This window comes from Dromiciops gliroides, chromosome 4 (assembly GCF_019393635.1).
Source record: "Dromiciops gliroides isolate mDroGli1 chromosome 4, mDroGli1.pri, whole genome shotgun sequence".
Taxonomy (NCBI): Eukaryota; Metazoa; Chordata; class Mammalia; order Microbiotheria; family Microbiotheriidae; genus Dromiciops; species Dromiciops gliroides.
Window position 1 is genome coordinate 250,129,124 of NC_057864.1, and position 19,594 is coordinate 250,148,717.

General features: G+C 38.8%; 1 pseudogene; it reads right to left on the reverse strand.

Annotated features, from left to right (window-relative positions):
* Positions 1 to 200: 200 nt before the first annotated feature.
* On the reverse strand, positions 201 to 671 carry LOC122752652 (annotated as a pseudogene).
* Between the last annotated feature and the right edge of the window lie 18,923 nt (positions 672 to 19,594).

The following is a 19,594-nucleotide window of genomic DNA, read 5'->3' on the forward strand; positions in this document are numbered from 1 at the left end:
CGGCTAGTCTAACGTCCAAACATCATGCACGACACACTCAAACACTGCCACCACACCACGGTAGTGTCCACCCACCATGGCCTTGTGGGCTTGTGTATGATATTTGGAGTGTACTGAGGGGCTGGGGGGAGAGGAAGTGTGAATAATATCAGGAAGAGGAGAGGGAAGGAAACAGCGTGGATGCCTTGGGAAGACGAAGTTCAGCCGGAGTTGTGCAGCGTTAGCCTGAGCATGTCATTGGTGCACACCCAAGCATCGCTGATGTTCCTTAATAGAAATATCTGGTGGAATTCCACGATGGGGTTTTCATCAGCCTTTAGCTGCCCCACCACCATGCTGAGTATACAGCTGTCCGGGGTGGGCTGGTGGTCCTGAGCTGTGATGATACTGTGCTGGATTTTCTTAAACGGAAGGCTAGACAATTTCTCCACAATGCCTGCTTAGCCTTGGAATCGCTGCCCTTTCCATGTAAGGCAAGAGGCATCAATATATATTGATCCTAATTGGGTTCTGTCATTATCAAATAACTGGTAGTAATGTTGCACAAAGCTGGATCCAATCTGCTCCCAAATTGGATTGTCTCCCATTCTGGATCCTCACCTAGCAGCAGAAACCTACAGGCTGGCACGATGGCAGCAGCGGCAGCGGCAACCGAGCGCGGTCCCGGACCGACTGTCCCCCCCCCCCAACCCCACCCCCATCTTCCCTCTCCCCGAATATAGCCTACACACACACACACACACACACACACACACACACACACACACACACACACACACGCACGCATATATATGGAAACAACTTGTTTTTATCTCTCCTTAGCCTTCCAAACAGAACAGGGCAACTTGTTTTTCTCAAGGAGATAACAAGAACAGGCCAGACAATCTTTTTTTTTTTTTTCATTTTAAGACTGATTATTTGCTTTTCTTTCTTAAATTTAAATTAACCAATGGTTTATATAGTTTATTCTTTTTTTCATAAAACCAACTTCTAGTTTTATTTATTAGTTCAAGTTAATTTTTACTTTTATTTATATCTCTCTTTCTTTTTGGTATTTCTACTTTGGTGTTTAATTGGAGATTTTTAATTTGTTCTTTTCTAGTTTATTTAATTGCATGCTCAATTCATTGATCTGCTCTATTTTATTGATGCAAGTATTTAAAGATATGATTTCCCCACCCACCCACCCAAGTACTGCTTTGGTGGCATTCTACAACTTTTGATAGTTTGTCTCATTGCCATCATTATCATTAGTAGAATTGATTATTTTTGTGATTTGTTCTTGACAAAGTAATTCTTTAGAATTAGGTTATTTAGTTTCCCAGTAATTTTTAGTCGATGATTAAAAGGCCCTTTATTGAAAGCAATTTTTATTGCATTATGGTATGAAAGGGGTGTATTTAATATTTCTGCTTTTCTGCATTTGTTTGTGAAGTTTTTATGCCCTAATACATGGCTATTTTTTGTGCCAAATAAAGCTGAGAAAAAGGTATATTCCTTTCTATTTCCATTCAATATTTTCCAGAAGCTAATTTTTCTAAAATTCTATTCTTCTCTTTAACTTCTTTCTTATTCATTTTATGGTTAGATTTGCCTAGGTCAGAGAGAATAAACTGAAGTTCTCTCGTATAGTTTTACTGTGTATTTCCTTATTGTAAATCATTTAAGTTTTTTTTTCTTCAGAATCTGGATACTATGCTATTTGGTGCTTATATGTACCATATGGTTATTACTTCATTGCCTATGATATATTTTGGCAAAATAATGTTTCCTTGATTATCTCTTTTAATTAGAACTACTTTTTCTTTGTCTGAGATCATAATTGCTATTCCTGCCTTTTTGAAAAGCCTCACTAGAAGCACAATAGATTCTGCTCTACTCCAGCCCCTTCTCTGAACTCTGTGTGTGACTCTGTTTCAAATGTGTCTCCTATAAACAACATATTGTTGGATTCTGGTTTCTAATTCATTCTGCTATCCTTTTGGGTGAGTTTATCCCATTCCCATTTATAGTTATGACTGTTAACTGTATATTTTCCTCCATCCTATTCTCTTCTGTTTATCTTTCTCCTTTTTTTTACCTTTTCCCCTCCTCAAAAATCTGTTTAGTGTTTGATCACTAACTCCCTTCATCTACCCCTTTTTCTTAGGTCCTTCCTCCTCCTATTTAAAGTAAATCTTGGGGCAGCTAGGTGGCACAGTGGATAGAGCATCGGCCCTGGATTCAGGAGGACCTGACTTCAAATCTGGCCTCAGACACTTGACACTTACTAGCTGTGGGACCCTGGGCAAGTCACTTAACCCCAATTGCCTCATAAAAAAAACCCCAACAATAAAGTAGTCTTTATGGAATAAAGATTTTGAATTTGAGATTCATAAATTACTAAAAATGAAATTTTGTGGGTAATAGATACTTTAAAGTTCATTTAACCCCAACACTCTCATTTTATAGATAAGAAAAATAGGACCATAGACATAACTAGTAGAATTGAGGACAGAACATGAGTCTCCTTATGCCTTTTCCAATACATCATGCAGTATTGGGCTTCCTAAGAGCATGAGTTACCAACATTTTTCTAATAATGGTATAGTTTCTTTTAGTCCAAAGCCTTTGTTTCACTAAAGAACTGAGGTAACAAAAGATTACTACAATTCTAGGGGTAAGGTGGGCAGCAAATAATTTTTTCAGGTGGTTTTGCTAAAATTAAGTTCCTTAAATATACTGTTAAAAGGCAACCAGTACAATGGATGGAGAGTTGGCTTCTGAGTCAGAAAGACTTGGGTTCAAGTCTTTCTTTTAACATATACTGTTTCTAAATGCCTGAGTTAATAACTTGACTTCTCCATGTCCTAAGCAACGCTGCCTGTAAGATACAAAGAAGTTGCCCCTACATTGGGTAGAGGAGGTTCCCTCATTGTGTGTTCCTTAAACTAATGGAATCACAGATCTGGATGCATGAGCATGCATACATCTATATACATACACATGAAAATACATACCCACATTCACACATGTATACACACAAAGTGAGGTGAGTGAGTGATTAAGGACTGAAAAATAAACTACAACCCAGGGATTCTGACTTTTAGTACTGTTTATACTGTACCACACTATCCCCTAACCATTTTAAATTTAGGCTATAAGTAGATGTCCAGTCCTAACAGAGACAGATTTTTTTTTTTTTGGCAGGGCAATGAGGGTTAAGTGACTTGCCCAGGGTCACACAGCTAGTAAGTGTCAAGTGCCTGAGGTCAGATTTGAACTCAGGTCCTCCTAAATCCAGGGCTGGTGCTTTATCTAATGCGCCACCTAGCTGCCCCCAACAGAAATGTCTTGACTCTTTCTTCCCACTAGATCTTGCTTTCCTGAAATGATTCTGAGAGTGGAAGAGAGAGAGAAGAAGGGACTGTTGTACTTATGCCTATGGATAATCTGGTCCTACAAGCCTAGAATCAGCTTCCAAGAAGGAATAAAAATAGCTTAAGATTCCTAGTGTACAACACAATTACTAATTCATTTTAATGCCTCAGTAGGTTGGCTGAAGCTGTGTCCTGTACAGAGTCAACAAGTGAATGGATCCCTACTTTCTTGAAGATCATGTCTTCTACTGATTTGTGGATATCAGGCTTGTAACATTTGTCATACCTGATTTATGAGAAAAGAGGAAATGGTGTCATCTTTAAAAAAAATATCTGGTTTTGAAATGGTAAAGCCATTTTGTGAACTGTTAAGAATCCAACTTGGTGATCTGGTACTTTGAAATTACTAGATTATTGAGCTTAGCTTTAGGCTCCATTATATGAGGGTCAAGAGCTTATGACAGGGCCTGTAGTAGGAAATATATGTGTGGGTTTTAGTAGACTTCAAGTTCAATATGAATGAGCAAGAAGGTGTGATTAATGGGATTTTGGGCCACATTAAAAGGAGTAGAGTTTCTAGGACTAAGGCTATTATACTCTGTCCTAGTTAGACTAAATTGGGAGTGTTTTGTTCAGTTCTGGGGGCCACAGTTTAGAGAGGACATTGATAAGTTAGAAAGTTTCTAAAGGGTGGCAACCAACATAATAATGAAAGGGGGCGGTTAGGGTCCATGTCATAGAAGGATTAATTAAAGAAACTGGAGATGTTTAGCATAGAGAATAGACGGATTGGGAAGGCATGTTACCTGGCTTCATTACTTGAAGGAGGTATTAGACGTGTTCTCTTTGGCCCCAGAGGAAAGAACCAGGAGCAATGGGTAGAAATTACAAAGAGTCAAATTTAGGCTTGATGTCAGAAATAAAGTCCTAATAATTAGAGCTATCCAAAAGTGAAAGCAGCTGCCACAGGCTCCTCACAGCAGAGAGACTTGTCAGGTATAGGATCATAGAATTAGAGTTGGAAGGGCCTCATAGGCCATACAGTCTACCCCTTCACATTTTACAAATGAGGAAGCTGAGACCAAAAGGGAAGTTAAGTGACTTGCTTAAGATTACACAGGAAGCAAGTAATTTGAGGTAGGATTCAAACCCAGATCCTTTGACCCCAGAACCAGTGCTCTATTATATTGTGTTGTCTCTTTGTATGTTTTAGTAGGAGTCCCTATCTAGTATGGGTTGCATTCGATGGCTGCTAAGGTCCCTCTAACTCTAAAATTCTGTGGCTCTGTTATTCTGTAAATGACAGTTGGAGTTAGAATCAGGTGGGGACGACCCATCCCTGAGGAATGGGACCAGTTTCAAACAGTTGGAAAATTTCTTGAATCATTAGTATTAGCTGAGCATTTAACTGAAGTAAATAGTTGAATTGGTATGAATGACAAACCAAACACCAGCAGTTAAATAAGTGCTGTTTATAAGGTAGGGAAGACATTTGAATAAGCAGGGGTGTCTTCAGAGACGTCTATTGTTCCTGTCAGAAATCAGGCAAGAAATGAACACATTTAGGTTATGTTTCCCCAATAGTTGTAGTTTTGCTAAGGATGGGAATCTCCACGGATTCAATACCATTATTTTTGTTTGCAAATCAGTAGTTTTTCTTTTGGTTACAAATTCACAAATACTGAGTCAGGATTTGTGATATCTCGGTGTTCAGTCTGTCCATTGATAAGGTTCCCAGACCTCAAGCTTCAAGCTTAGATTTTCAAGTAACTGGTAACATTTCACCCTTGATTATTGAAATCTTAGGGATCAGATGAAATTTAAATTAACCTCAAACCCACTGACAGCTCAGCATCAAACATCCCAAAATCTTAGGATTGGAATGACCTCAAAATATCTAGTTCAACCAGATGTTCAGATGCCTGAACAAAGAATCTCTTTATATGCCAATGAAACCTGCTAGGATAGTGTTTGGTTGACCACCTACATATTACATTGAGGGATTTAGGTTTGAGTTAGGGTTTGGATTGGGGCCTTGGCCTTTTGAAGGACATAGACTGTTCAGTCTGGGCTCCATTATGTGGGGGTGCTTGGGGAATGTGACAGGCTGTGTGGGAGGAATGACAGTTGGAGTTTGAATCTGGTGGGCAGAGCCCATCCCTGTAGATGGGACCATTTTCCATCAGAGAAGGTATATTCTGACTAATTACTAGGAATGACAGTAATTTTGTTTATATGTCTTTATTAAATAAAATACCAAAAATTTATTTATAAACAAATTAAAAGGAGTCTGAGTCAGGATTTGTGATATCCCAGTGTTCAGGCTATTTCTGAGGTTTACAGAGCATTGCCAAGTAAATGGCACTATCTCATTCTTCATAGTACAGTTTGAGGGGTGAGGCGCAACTCCTAGTTGGGATGTTAAAGCCTTCTTACCCTCAAAAACTGAAATAAAGTAACACAAATCACACACAAATTCTGGGGGGAAATTTTTTTAAAGGCTTGGTTGGTAATCTCAATTTAATTTATCAAACACTTATTTCTGATTGGTCTTATGCTCAACACTGTGGTGTCCTTAAGGGGCCATATGTCTTTGGTATCAGTCTCAGCTCATGACTTTTCACTTTCAAGGCTACTTTCTAGATGACTTAAGTCATTTGTGGAAAGTTTTTATTCCCTCTGCATTGGACATAAGGAAGATGATTCATCTATGATCTTAGGGAATACTTTCTCTGTTGGGGTAACTGAATCCCTACCCAAAGCAAGTTTTAAGGATTGACACTTATAGAGTTCTTGCTCTGTGGAGAATTTTAGTCAAATGTTAAGATTTGAGGTGCTCAGAGGAGATCCCAAAGTTTCTGTTTTTAGAGACTGATAGTATCTGATATTGCACTTTAGCTATTTATTCCTTTGGCTTAAGAAAGGTTTTCCCTTTAACATGAAAATACCTGAGAGGGGTAAATAACAGTTAAACTACTGGCTATTGACATATTAGTTAGAATGGTCTATTGGACACTTTTCAACTTAATAACAAATTGTGGGTATACTTTGTTGTAGGGGACAAATAGATTCTCCTTTCTTGAAGTAATTTAAAAAATAATGATAAAATAAAATGACAAAATATATATTAACCTGCCAAGGAACAGAGGAGAATTTCATGAAGAAAATTATAAATATGTATTGGCAGAAAAAGCTTAGGTCTGAATGACTAGAGGACCATTTACTATTTATGAACAGGAAGGATGGAGAAAAATGTCTATATTCCACATGTTTTTTCTAATTAAATGCTCTATCAGTTAAGATCCTGATCCTTTTAGAGAAATAATATAACTATAGTAAAATTTCTATGGTTTCATAGGATCCAAGGATCATATATGTAGAGGTTGAAAGGACCTAAGATATTATTTAGTCACCCTCCTCATTTGATTCATGAGGAAACTGAGACTGAAGAAAATTAAATGACTTACCCAATGTCACACAGGTAGTGTCAGAGACAGGACTTGGAAAATAAGCAGGTGAGAATATGGATTATTATATTGGGAAAAAAGGTGGAAGAGAAACGAATTGCTATCTTAGACATAAAATATACTTAAACACATTTAAAGCACATCTTAAAATGCCACAGAAAATTGTGTGCATTAGAAAAAGAAAAAAATACAAAGAATTAGAACATGGGAAGATTTACATAAACCGATGCAGAGTGAAATAAATAGAAACAAAAGAACAATATACACAATGATCATAGATGTGTAAAGGGAAAAAAAGATCACTAACAGAAAGCTGAATACTGAGTGATTAAAAAAAATGATGGTCTCAAAGAGGAGATGTTTAAACATTCTCAACACAGAAAGGTAGGGAACTTCTAATGCAGAATGTTGTATACATTCATTGTTACTATGTTGAATATTTTTGCTTAACTTTTTCTTTAAAGGAGAGAGGAAGAGTTTCCCCTCCCTTTCCCCCTTCCCCCATGACTATGATGTAATGGGGAAAAACAGAAGGGGAGGATATAGAAAAAAAAATCTAACTTTTGTTATAGTTATTTGTGTTTCTGTCTTATTTTGGAGCATAGACTCCTTGAGGGTAGAGGAAATGGTTTATCTTTCTATCTCCAAGAACTAGCAATAGTACATTACATATAGTAGGAACTTAATAAATGCATATATATGCATGTATGTATTACATTTATGTATTATCAACTGATTGTTGGACATCTCCACTTGGATGTCTTAAGTATCCCAAATGTAATATATCCAAGAGGGAAAAACTGATCCTCTTTTTCTCTACCCCTGGCCATCCTCCAAACTCAACAGTTTCTATGGAAGGCATTACCATCCTTATAGTCACTCAAGATGCTAAGCTTGACTCTGTCCTCTTCCTCACTACTCTTACTATTTACAATTCAGGTGCCAATTCCTATCAACAATCCTATTTCTAGTATATGCCTGCAATCTGTTCCCCTTTTCCCATTCATATAGCCACCAATTCCTCATCATTTCTAGCCTGAATTACTTTGATTGCCAATTAGTTGATTTTTTTTCTTCCTTCTCCTCTCTCTCTACAAGTCTCCACATAGCTGTCATTTCAGTCTTCTAAGACAGAACTTCCCTGCTCAAACAGGAAAGTGGACCTCAAATACTTCTAGAAAAAAAATGCAAGCTCTTTGGGCTAGCATTTAATTTCTCATCTCTGGCCCTAATTTAACTTTCCATACTGTTCAGCAATTATTCCTTCCAAAGATCTTTGTCTTTCTGTGCTCCTTCTGAGGAGTATGTGTACATTTTTCTTCAATGATGTTATCTCAGACCAAAGAGAATCTATATTTAATGCTTGGGAAAAGTACAGAAGAGGGACCAGAATCCCTAGTACTGACATTTCCATAGCTTCTTATTGTTCTCTGGATAAAGAAGAATGATTTTGGTTCACCTTTTAAACTAAACTCAACCACATGAGAACTGCCTCTCAAGGGCATAAATACCATTACCATGTGTAACAGGTAAAGATAGTTTACTTCTTGGAGTATTTCTGATATTGCCATCACCAATGTTGGTATGGTCATTCATTATCAACATTCTCACCACCACCAGAAAATGCTTGTTGAATATTTAATGAATATAGGGTACTGTGGCCAGCAAGCCCTGTCTTAGAGGGAGCTTACAATGTAATTTGGGGTGGCAGGATCTATAGATGAAACAAAGGAGCCTTGCTGAATGAATAACTAAATTGTGGGAACAACACAAGAGACAAGAGTTAATAGGAGGGATTGATTCCACAGGCTGGGTCAGGCTGGGAACCCTTTATGGAGATAGTGGAGTTTGGGTTAGATCTTCAAGAAGAGTAGTACTCGGGGCAGCTAGGTGGTGCAGTGGATAAAGCACAGGCCCTGGAGTCAGGAGTATCTGAGTTCAAATCTGACCCCAGACACTTGACACTTACTAGCTGTGTGGCCCTGGGCAAGTCACTTAACCCCAATTGCCTCACCAAAAAAAAAAAAAATTTAAAAAAATAAAAGAAGAGTAGAACTCAGATAAGGAAAGAATTAGGAGAGAAGGCATTACAGATGGGGGAATAGCAGGAGAAGTTGGATGGAAGCAGAGCTATGCATCACTTGGTCCTTAGTTTCACTGCAGCAAAGAATTTGTGCAGGGACAAAGTGGACTAGGGGGATGATAGGAGTGAGATTGAAGCTGTGAGAATTGGTATGGCACCCCCTACTGGTGAGATACTGATACAGATAGCAACCTTACAAGGTTGCTATCAGGACACCCACAGAAAGAGGTGGCCTCATGCCTCCACAGAGAAAGGTTGATGGAATGTGGTTTCTCTGAAATTTTCAGCTTCCTCTTTCCTCATAGTCTATATATCACATCTTCTTTGGGTCTCACCTCAATTCGCTGTGAAAATCCCTTCACGATCTCCCTGAAGCCTGAAGCCTCCCTTAGCCTGAGCCAACAACTAATTCCCCAGTAGCATGCATATATCACTGGTGATTCTTTATGAAAGATTTTGCTTTCAAGTTCTTGTTGAAATATTTGAATGTAGTAGATTCTAGAGTAGTTCTGAACATTGCTCATTCTTTTTAATTTACTTTTTACACTAGGAAGCATGCAGCCCAATAGGAAAAAGAAATCAAAAGAACTATAGCCAGGCTAGCTGGGCACATTTCAAGGGGGCAACAGCAACAAAATATTTTGACCTTGAATCTGTGGTGTGTGTGTGTGTTGGGGAGGTGGTGGTGGTGATGGTGGTGATAGTGGTACTGGTGGTAGGGAGGATGGTTAGGAAGTGTTGAAAAACTTTATCATATAGACATTTGCATTTTCTATGAAATCTGAAACTCACTAGCACTTGTCTGAAATAAGGTACATCCAAGGGACATGTTGATAAGTTCAGGAATGCTCAGTGGTCATAGAAAATTCACTTTTTTATGAGAAAAGGTCTGTTTTTCTCTAACGCCTTTGAGGTGGTTGTGTTTTTTCTTATGTTCAAAGAAGAAATCTATAATCAAATAAATGTCATATTGCCCACTAGGCTGACACTGTAATAGGCAGAACAGGCAGTTACTTAATATGATATGATTTCAGGGTTGATGAGAAGGCAGGAATTTCCTGGAAATTCCTTTAGATAGAATACAGCCTTTCCACTTTCTTTTTTTAAAATTTTTATAAAGATGTCTTTTTTTTGTGTGTGAGGCAATTGGGGTTAAGTGACTTGCCCAGAGTCACACAGCTAGTAAGTGTGTGAAGTGTCTGAGGCCGTATTTGAAATCAGGTCCTCCTGAATCCAGGGTCAGTGCTCTATCCATTGCGCCACCTAGCTGCCCCCAGCCTTTCCACTTTCAATGACAAAGTGTTTATAATGGAAAAATTCCCAGGAAAGGGCATAAAATGATCAAAACTCATGCTTAGGTATAAATAACTGATGTCAGAAAGTTTTCTGAAAAGCAAGTATTTTTGTAGAAGAAGGAAAGAATATGAGGTAACATGGGCTCTCTCACAATTGGGAACTAATGTAGAGGGATCAGGTCACAGAAAGAACTCCTACCCCAGTGGTTCTCAAACTTTTTCCCCCCCTCTCATGGCAGTCTTTGCTTTGAGGAATCATGACCCTCAGAATTTAAGTTGGCAACAAGAAAATGCTCCTGGGCAATTGGGTCTCCAGATCCATTTCCTGGGACTTTGGATTCTTCTACCTATCCTTCCCCTTACCATCATTTTTCTTCACTTCCTCAGGACACCCACAGAAAGAGGTGGCCTCATGCCTCCACAGAGAAAGCTATTGAGACTTTCCCAAATATTAATTTGGAGAGAGTGTGTAGAAAACTGCAGGTGGGAACAAGGGCTGAGATTTTGTGTCACATCTAACACTCACTTCTGCTGCCATATCATTTGACTCTTCAGAGAACTCTCCTTTTTTCCCCTATGAGGCTTGGATTTCCTGCCTGTTCTATTGGGTCCAACTTAACTCTATTGATCATTAGGAACATATCTTGGAGCATTTGGTAAAGGGACACTGTGGAAGAGTAAAATTTGAGAAATATGAAAATGTTTCTATGTTCAATATAGATTTAACCCTAGGGAGATCTAATGGGAGCCTCAGAAAATGGATATTTTATGAGAAAATTGCTGTTTCCTTCAGTAGAAGATAGAACTTAGTTATCCTTTAGACATTCTTGAAGAAATTGACATCATATGCTATTCTCTACTATTTTTCTCTTCTCTCTTCTTGAATCAATTTAAGTCTTCTGTTTTGGAAAGAAATGCAATGAAGGAATGAATGAACAAATTATACTCAATGTTTTTTTTTTAAGAATCTAATATATAAAAGACAATGGGTTAGGCACCAGATAGACATTTGGTTGTTGGTTGTGGGTTTGGAATCAGAGGCTGTGGGTTTGAAGCCTGGGTCTATGACTTAAAACCTCTGAGATCTTGAGCAGGTCACTTTTTTTGTAAGGTAATGGGATTAGAACAAATGATCTCTTGGGGCTCTTCCAATTTTAAATCCTATGAATAAATTATACTGGAGAAAGACTTGAAATATAACCCATTCATAAATGAAGGAATTACAAATGAATCAAAGTGGATGGCACAAAGGAGAGAGAACTTTACCAAAAGTGGACCTAGACTTGCCTTTAACTAGTTACATAACCTTGGGCAAGTCATTCACCTCTGTTTCCTTATCTGAATAATGAGAAGATAGACTAAGTGAACTCAGAGGGCTCTTTGAGCTTTGATAATCTATGGATTTATAACATATAGGAAGAAACTGCAGATTTCATTTTCTCTGTTCTGGAAATGACCTTGGCACAGAATTAGGTTGTCTACATCTCTTTTACTGACAAATACATCCACTGAGAGCACTCTGGCACTCAACTCTGACCCAGTAGGCAGAATTTGGCCATCACGCCAACCTGGCCTGATGAAGCCTGGAGGGGATTATGTGCACATCTCTCTCTGGTAGGAGTGTTCTGCCACTTCTGGACTGACTGTTTCATTTTCTTCAGAAATGATGGACCAACCTCTGTTCTTTTCTCTTCATTCCTTTCCTCAACCCCTTCCACCTCCCAGATCCCAACAGTAGAAGACCAGGATGTTTATCCATCTGTGACTAGGAAGAGAGCTTGTTTTATTAATTGAATCATGACAGTTTATATTCCTTTGTACCAACACATCTAGTCATTTTATAGAAGAAGGTTCTTATTACTGTCTATTTATTTTGTATTCTTTATATATTCTGTATATACTGATAAACAAATGTGAATATATTTGTATATGTATACACACATTTTCCCCTTTAATAAAATTTACACTACTCATGAACAGAGATAATTTCACTTTTGTCTTTGTATCTCCAGTGATTAGCACAGTGCTTGGTACATAGTTAGCCCTTGATTGAATGTGTTTGCATTTCCAAAAATCTATTAGATATGTATGTGTCCAGGAGACAGTTCAGGGAAATTGGAAAAGTTCTTCGAAATTAGATATCACATAACTCTAGTTTGGTCCTGAGCTGGATAGATGGTTGGTTTCACTATCTCCTACAACAGGATTCTGGCCTTGGGGTTCTGAGCTTAGATGTCTCAGTGCTGTGATAGGGGCACTGATCCCAGCCCTGCAGAAAGCTAGGAACCCCTGATAAGGGAATCAGTGATATCTCAAATGCTTTTGAGTTGGTGGATATAGAATCAGAGACTATCCGCCAAATAGCTTATGGCAGAACCTGAAAATGTGAGAGGGTCCTATATCTAACTTCTGTGTTTGACTCCATTAGGGGCTGGAACGTCTTCTCTCCTTGACTTTCTCCATTAGTCCTCTCTGAGATCTCATATTGGGCCCCAAACTAGTGCAGGAGCAGGGTGGAGTAACTTGGCCCCAGGACTTTTAGGGTGGGGTGGCTTTCACAGTCCTTTGGGTAAGAACAGAAGAAGGACTCTTGCCTTATCACTAGTATTATGATGAATTGCTGGCTTGGGCAAGTAACTTATTTTGTCTTGGCCTTAGTTTCTCCATCTGTAAAACAAGGGGGAGGGTTTAGAAAAGATAACCTCCAACATCCCTCTACTGCTAAATATTTGTTTCTATGATTTACTGGAATGCCAAGTCCTCTTTTCTTCTCTTCTCCTTCCTCTCAATTCATCTTTTGTATTCTTTTATTATAGGTCTTGTCTTCAATAAAGCCATTATCAACAAACACCAAGATCACATGTGTCCTTCCTACTAGTTCCTGGGGGTCCTGACCCTTCTCTTATCTGAATCCTGTCAATTTCTCAATACCCTTAGCTTGGGTGGGCAGATAGCCCAATCTATTAAGGGGTGGTAGTAAGTAGTAGTGGTGCTAGGGGTTGTTGCTCATCCTATTTTATTTCCCAAATGTCTTACAGTGTCCTGTACCCTATTATCTCTCCTCTGAGGATGGCAGATCCCTCTCCTGTGATTCAGTAACAACATGTGCCATCTCTCTCTCTCTCTCTCTCTCTCTCTCTCTCTCCATATATATATAAATATATATATATATATATACATATTGCATCATGTAGGTTTTTTACTCTTATCATTCAGTGAGTTTTATCCACTGTTAGCCCATAACTGTTGGCTTATGTTTATGTGGCACTTGAGAGTTTAACAAAGAACTTTGCTCATAACAGCCCTTTGATGATTGCACAGATATTATTCCTGTATTTTAATTGAGAAAAGTGTGGCCCAAGACATTAAATTCATGGACACATGGATAGAAAGTGACAAAGCTAGGATTCATATCTATTGAAGCAATGTCAAATGTTTTTTCCACCACCTATTTATCTCCTGCCAAATAATTTAGATTTATATATCACTTTGTGCTTTACAAAGTCACATTTTAAAATAGGGATACAGATAGTAAAAGTATTATTAGCCCCATTTTATGAATGAGGAAACTTTGGCTAAGAAACGAATTCATTCATGGTCACTTAGCTATTAAGTCTAGCAGGTGAGATTCAAACACAGGTTTCATGACAGCAGGTCCCTTTATTCCTTAGGTGTGGCTTATCCAGAAGAGGTACCTAAATCTTGGAAATGCCTCTCTGGAAATGGTGTCTTCTTCCTGAGTACTCACTTCCCTAGAGTCAGTTTTCCATGACCCTATTCTGTCCAGGTTTTTCATCATTATTAGACACAGGCCACAAGGAGAGGTAATTTTCAGGTTGGGAGAGGACCACCAGTAGATCTGGATTTGGTTTTGTGATGATGAACAGTTTTAATTAATAACTTAGACCAAAGAACAGATGGCATGCTTATGAGATTTGAAGATGACACAAAGCTAGTAGGAATAGTTAATACATTAGATGATGGAAAGGAGCAAAATCATATGAGATGGAATTTCATAAGGATAAATGTAAAGTTCTTGTACTCAGGCTAAAAAAAATCAACTTTAGAAGTCCAGTATGGGGGAGGTATGGCTAGATGACTGTCTTTCTGAAAAACAAAACAAAACAAAAACAAACCAAAACAAACAACAACTGGGTGTTTTAATGGACTGCAAGCTTGATATAAGTAGAATCCAAGAAAGTGAATTCAACCTTAGGTTTCATTAAGAGGATTAATATGTAAGATTAGGGCAGTGATAGTACAGGAGGACAGATGTTAGAGTATGACCATCTCAAAATACATATGGAGTACTTCTTTCAGTTCTGGGCACCCCATTTTAGGAATGATGTTGGTTATCTATAGAGCATCTAGAAAAGGAAATCCACATAAGGGTTGTGATGGGTCTTGGGTTCATGACATATGAGGAGCCACTGAAGGAACTAAAGATTAGAGAAGAGTAGACTGGGAGAACATAATGCTTAATTTGAAGTATTGAAAGGCTATAATATGGAAGAGATATTAGGCTTTTTCTGATTTGTACCAGAGAGAAGAACTAGGAGCAATGAGTGGAATTTGCAAAGAGGCAAATTTGGGTTTGATATCAGAAAAAAAGAAACCCAAACCCAACAACTTCTTGATAGTTAGAGCTATCCAAAAGTGGATTGGGCTGTCTCAGGAATGGTGGGTTCTCCCTCACAAGAGGTCTTCAAGCAAAGGCTGGATGACTGCCTAGATAAGTGGTGGAGATCACTCCTGACTGCATAGGTTCCTTCCAACTCAGAAATCTTGGAAGCTCTGTGATTCTTTGCATAGGTCCCCCCCCTTTTTGCATAGTCAGAATAGAAAGAAAAATTAAGAAAGACATCAAATAGCCAATTCCTGTAAATAACTGAGTTTCATCATGCCAGTATAAGTGATCATTTTTTTGAAGCCTAACTGGGATGAGTAAATGGACACATATTTCCAACTCTTGAATTTCTACTATCCCTTTTCCTCCTCCTGATTCCTATCCCATTCCTACTATGGTGCAAGACTTATAAAAGAGGTGACATTTTATTCAAAGAGCTCTCATTGGCTTCTCCCCACCTTCATGGCGACAGGTAGATACCTTCTGTCACTGATGGTCTCTCTCATCTGTTTTGGGTTCCCCTCTATGCTTTCCCACTGCTGAAAATGAAAAACAAGTCATTCTTCTGATGGGAAATCCCATTTTTAGCTTTGGGACAGAAGAGTTAGTTGCTGGCAAGTGCTTTAAGGGTATTTATTCTTCTAGGAGCCAGAATGTTTCTGGCTAAGGAGGCTAAGAACACAACAAAGCCCTTGTAGGATTTGTTTCCAGCATGAACTCAGAGAAAATAGGGCATTTGTGGGCATTTCTGCTGTCCCATCCTTCTATCCTGATGACATTTATAAACTCATGATGGATTATAACCCAAACTAATCATGTCCTTGGGCTCACACCCTCCTAGGACCAGGTCTTCAACCCCAGAGAGGACCAGGCTCCCCTGTTCTTTCTTAGGGTGATTCTTAAGATCTCTCATTTATTCCTTCAGTCTCTCTTCCTTTTTGTCAGGGTTAGAACTCCTCCCTCTGGAGGCTAATGATAACCACTGGAGCTTTAAAAATCACATTTATAGGCCTCCAACTTTATATTTTAAGATGACACTGTCCACTATGGGGACTAAAGATCTGAGCTTCTTCGCAACTAGTGACAGATGTCAAAAGGTCAGGTCAAAAAGAAAATTCCTCAAGCCTGTTCTGTAAAGATTATGTGACCTGGTCTGGTTCTGCCTTGTCTCAAGTTTTGTATGACTCATTAGAGTAAAGCAGTCAGATACCCATTCTATTCATATACTCACTTCTTTATGAGGGACAAAACATTCTCCTCTTTCTTTCTTTGGACATAGTTGACCTCTAGACTCCCACCTCCATTAGGGATCTATAAAGAGAAAAATGAATAAGAGCAGAGGCACAAGTCAGATCTATTATTTAAGAAATTTCCTGTGCAACGAGGAAAGAACATAATTTTCTCTGCATCTGCTAAAACTGGCCAATTATTCTAGGGGAATTCTGGCTTTGTGTACAACTGATTTCTACTGGTCACTGACAATATAGCTGGGATCTCCTACTGCTAAGGCTCAATGAAAGAATAAAATGTAGAATTAGAAAATTGTTTGAATGTCCAACTTAGATTTACACACAAGGCTAGTTTCTCCCCATTAGATGCTCTGTATTTGTCTAACACTTCTAGACAAGAGGCTTCAGATATTGGTTCTCAAGCTTTCTCCTAGCAAATAGTCCACAGATCTATATGGTAGCTGGCCCTCGATGTGAGAAATTTTTATTTAGAGGACAGTAATAACCATGAATTCAAGAGTCCTCTCATTGGCCAAAGAAATCCCATTGTGTTCTTTTCCATCATTCCTTCAAATCTCCTCTTTTCTCCTTCTTCTTCTTGTCCTTCCTCTACTTAAGCTGATAAAAGTTGAAGAAAATATTTGCCTTGTATACAACACATCCATAAATTCCAGGAAGACAAACATATCTGTCCCAATCTGATGAGAATACAGGCCTGGTAAACATGCAGAGGTGATTTTTTTAAACTTTAGATTTAACTAATTCTTCAGGAATGTTCCCTACTCTCCCCCCTGATGTCCTGCTTTTCTCCAGAATTCTCCTTTCCCATCAGATTAGCATTTCTGTATTGAACAAAAGTTGCCATTATCTGTCCATAAATATTTGGTTCCTAATTATTAAATCTTGCTAGAGGAACTCTTTTGGAAAATACCTCTTAGTATGTAAGGAATTGACTGATGATTGATTGAGTCAGCAGAGTATAATAATCATAAGATCAGTAGAATGGAAGTCTGGAAATCTGGGTTCTAGTCCTAGCTCAGTTAGTTCTATGACCCTGGATCAGTTACCTAACTTTCCTGGGCCTCTGTTCTTCATCTGTTTATTTGGTTTGGGAGTTGTTTAAAATTAAGTACAAATTTTTAAAAATTTTAAAAATGTTTCATTACTCGGACTGACCTGCATGCAATTCCCAGGGTCACAGCAGAAGACCTAGGCTTACATACATCCAGACTCAGTAAGGGACAGAGTTGATCCCTCATTCCGACTTACTGAACCACACAGAGCATTCACTTCTTGAGGGCCTTGGGATGTGATTGCATCTCTCGTGGAAGCTTTGCCTTCTTCAGAGGTCAGAACCAAGTGTGGGAAGTATGTGAGATTCCTGGATGTTTGTGGAGACCTCACCAATAATTCTGAAAGAAGAAAGGTCCTCCCTTTCTCCTCTCTTCCTTGAAGGTTGTATCCTGGGATCATTACTCTTCTGACTGTCTTGATCTGTAGGATTTTCACCTCCTTTGCAGCAAGAGGCAGCAGATGTTGTGAGTGAGGACTGGGGTGATTATGGGTTTGTCATAGAATTTCTTGGTGTAGAATAAAAAACAAAGTGATAGACCAGTTATGGTGCTGTGGTGGGGCAAATCATAGTCCCCCCAAAGTGAGACAAGTTCAGATGAATGAAGAAACATTATATGACTCCTAGTAGTTTGAAGGAACAATATATGACTCAGTAGTTTGATTCTTCTGGGTTTTGCCTTCACTCTTGACCCCTCCTTGATGATGTTCAACCTCTTGACCTTGACTCTGTCTGATGCTCAGACGAATCTTCCTGGTGTAGACTCTCACTTTTGTTGATGCCAATTTTTGCTAGGTATTTTTCATCTTTTGTAACTTAATTGATTTAAAAATATATGGTAGCTGAGATCTCTATGATCCCATGCTGAACATGCCCCTAGAGGGTTTCTGGAGGCTGGTAATAGCCTGGAGCATGTGAATCAAAGGTAGCTACTGTTTGGTGACTGACCATTCAGTTAGTTTCTCCTTAGTGTAGCTTTAGGGTTCTGGTGTTTTGCCTTCTTCACTTTTTTTCCTTGTGTTCTTTCAGAGTGGTCTCTGAGTTAGTCAGTAGACTCATGGAAGACATAGTTTAAGGAGGAGAATAGTGTCCCTTCATTCCATACCTCCACTTTAAACATCTAAGGCCACTTCTAGACTTATTCTAATCTAGTCTCATCACCTGCACCAGAAGATGCTCCTGATTCATTGATTTTTCACTTGTTATTAAGAAGACACAGGAACAGGAAGAAGAAAAAGAAGAAGAAAATGAAAGAAAAAGAGAAAGCCTCACTTAACTCTTGGCATTGGCCTTCCCTTTGGGGCCAAAGCTGGACTGGAGGATCTTCTGTTCTCATTGTCCCTGAGAAATGAAAGGAAGTCTAAACTTCCCTCTTTTCATCTGACCACACCCTTTCTCATTCAACCACCTCCTTCTTCAAAGTGTCAGGAATTGTCGGTGAGAAGGGCCACAGGAATCTTCACTCTCTATTTAGGTTTCCATTTTGGGAGTTATTTCTAAGAGATATAGAAAGTTTCCCTGTTCAAGCTATTCTATTTATTGCTCTTTCTTCTAAATGCCAAATCTTTCCACTCCAGTTGAGTAGCATTTTCTTGGGTCCTTTGGGCTGCATATTCAATCTGGGGCATTGTTGTATTCTCCATTTTCCCAAATCAACCTTAACCCCAAGCTTCCCAAATTCTTTTCTTACTTTCATCTCAAACAGGAATTACCTCTTTTATCCTAATCAAGCTTTGATCTCTGCTGGTGAATGTCAACCCTGATTTCACCTAGAAAGTTCCAGACACAGAGTTGGTCAGCTTAGAGATAGTCTGGGTTTGCCAATAATAGTCCAGTCCCCCATGAACAGTCAGAGAGTAATCCCTTTCTTGGCATGTACTTCTCTATGCAACACCATTTAAGTTCTCCAGGCCTCTGTTTCTCCATCTGTAAAATGGGGTCTGGTCCATCTCATCTCTAATTTCATTCATCCTTCTCCTGCTGGCCACAGCCAGAGCATCCAACATGGAAACAGTTAAAGAAGCCAAATCTCTACAACATTGATTCTTTTTCTGTAGCGTGTCCACCGTACGCTTTGACATATATCCCCGTGAAACACTTCATTTGAACATAAGCATTTAGAAGGCAGAGCAGCAATTTGAACATTGTAGATTCTTTGCAATGTCTGACATGTAAGAGACCCTCAAGAAGTACATTGCCAGTAACATCCTTCTTCAATATTCAGCTTAGTTCTTTCCTCCTATACCTCAAATTCCCTCCCTCAAATTCATGATATCTTTCAGGTTCCCCCAATTTCTTTCTTTCCTAGGGTATGACAAACCCATCTCCCCATATGATCCTTTCTTCTCTTCCCCAAAGAAAATGCCCAGCCCTCAAAAAGTGAGATCATATTTATAAAGGCACTTAGCATAGTTCCTGGCACATAGTAGATGCTTAATAAATGCCTGTTCCCTTCCCTCACC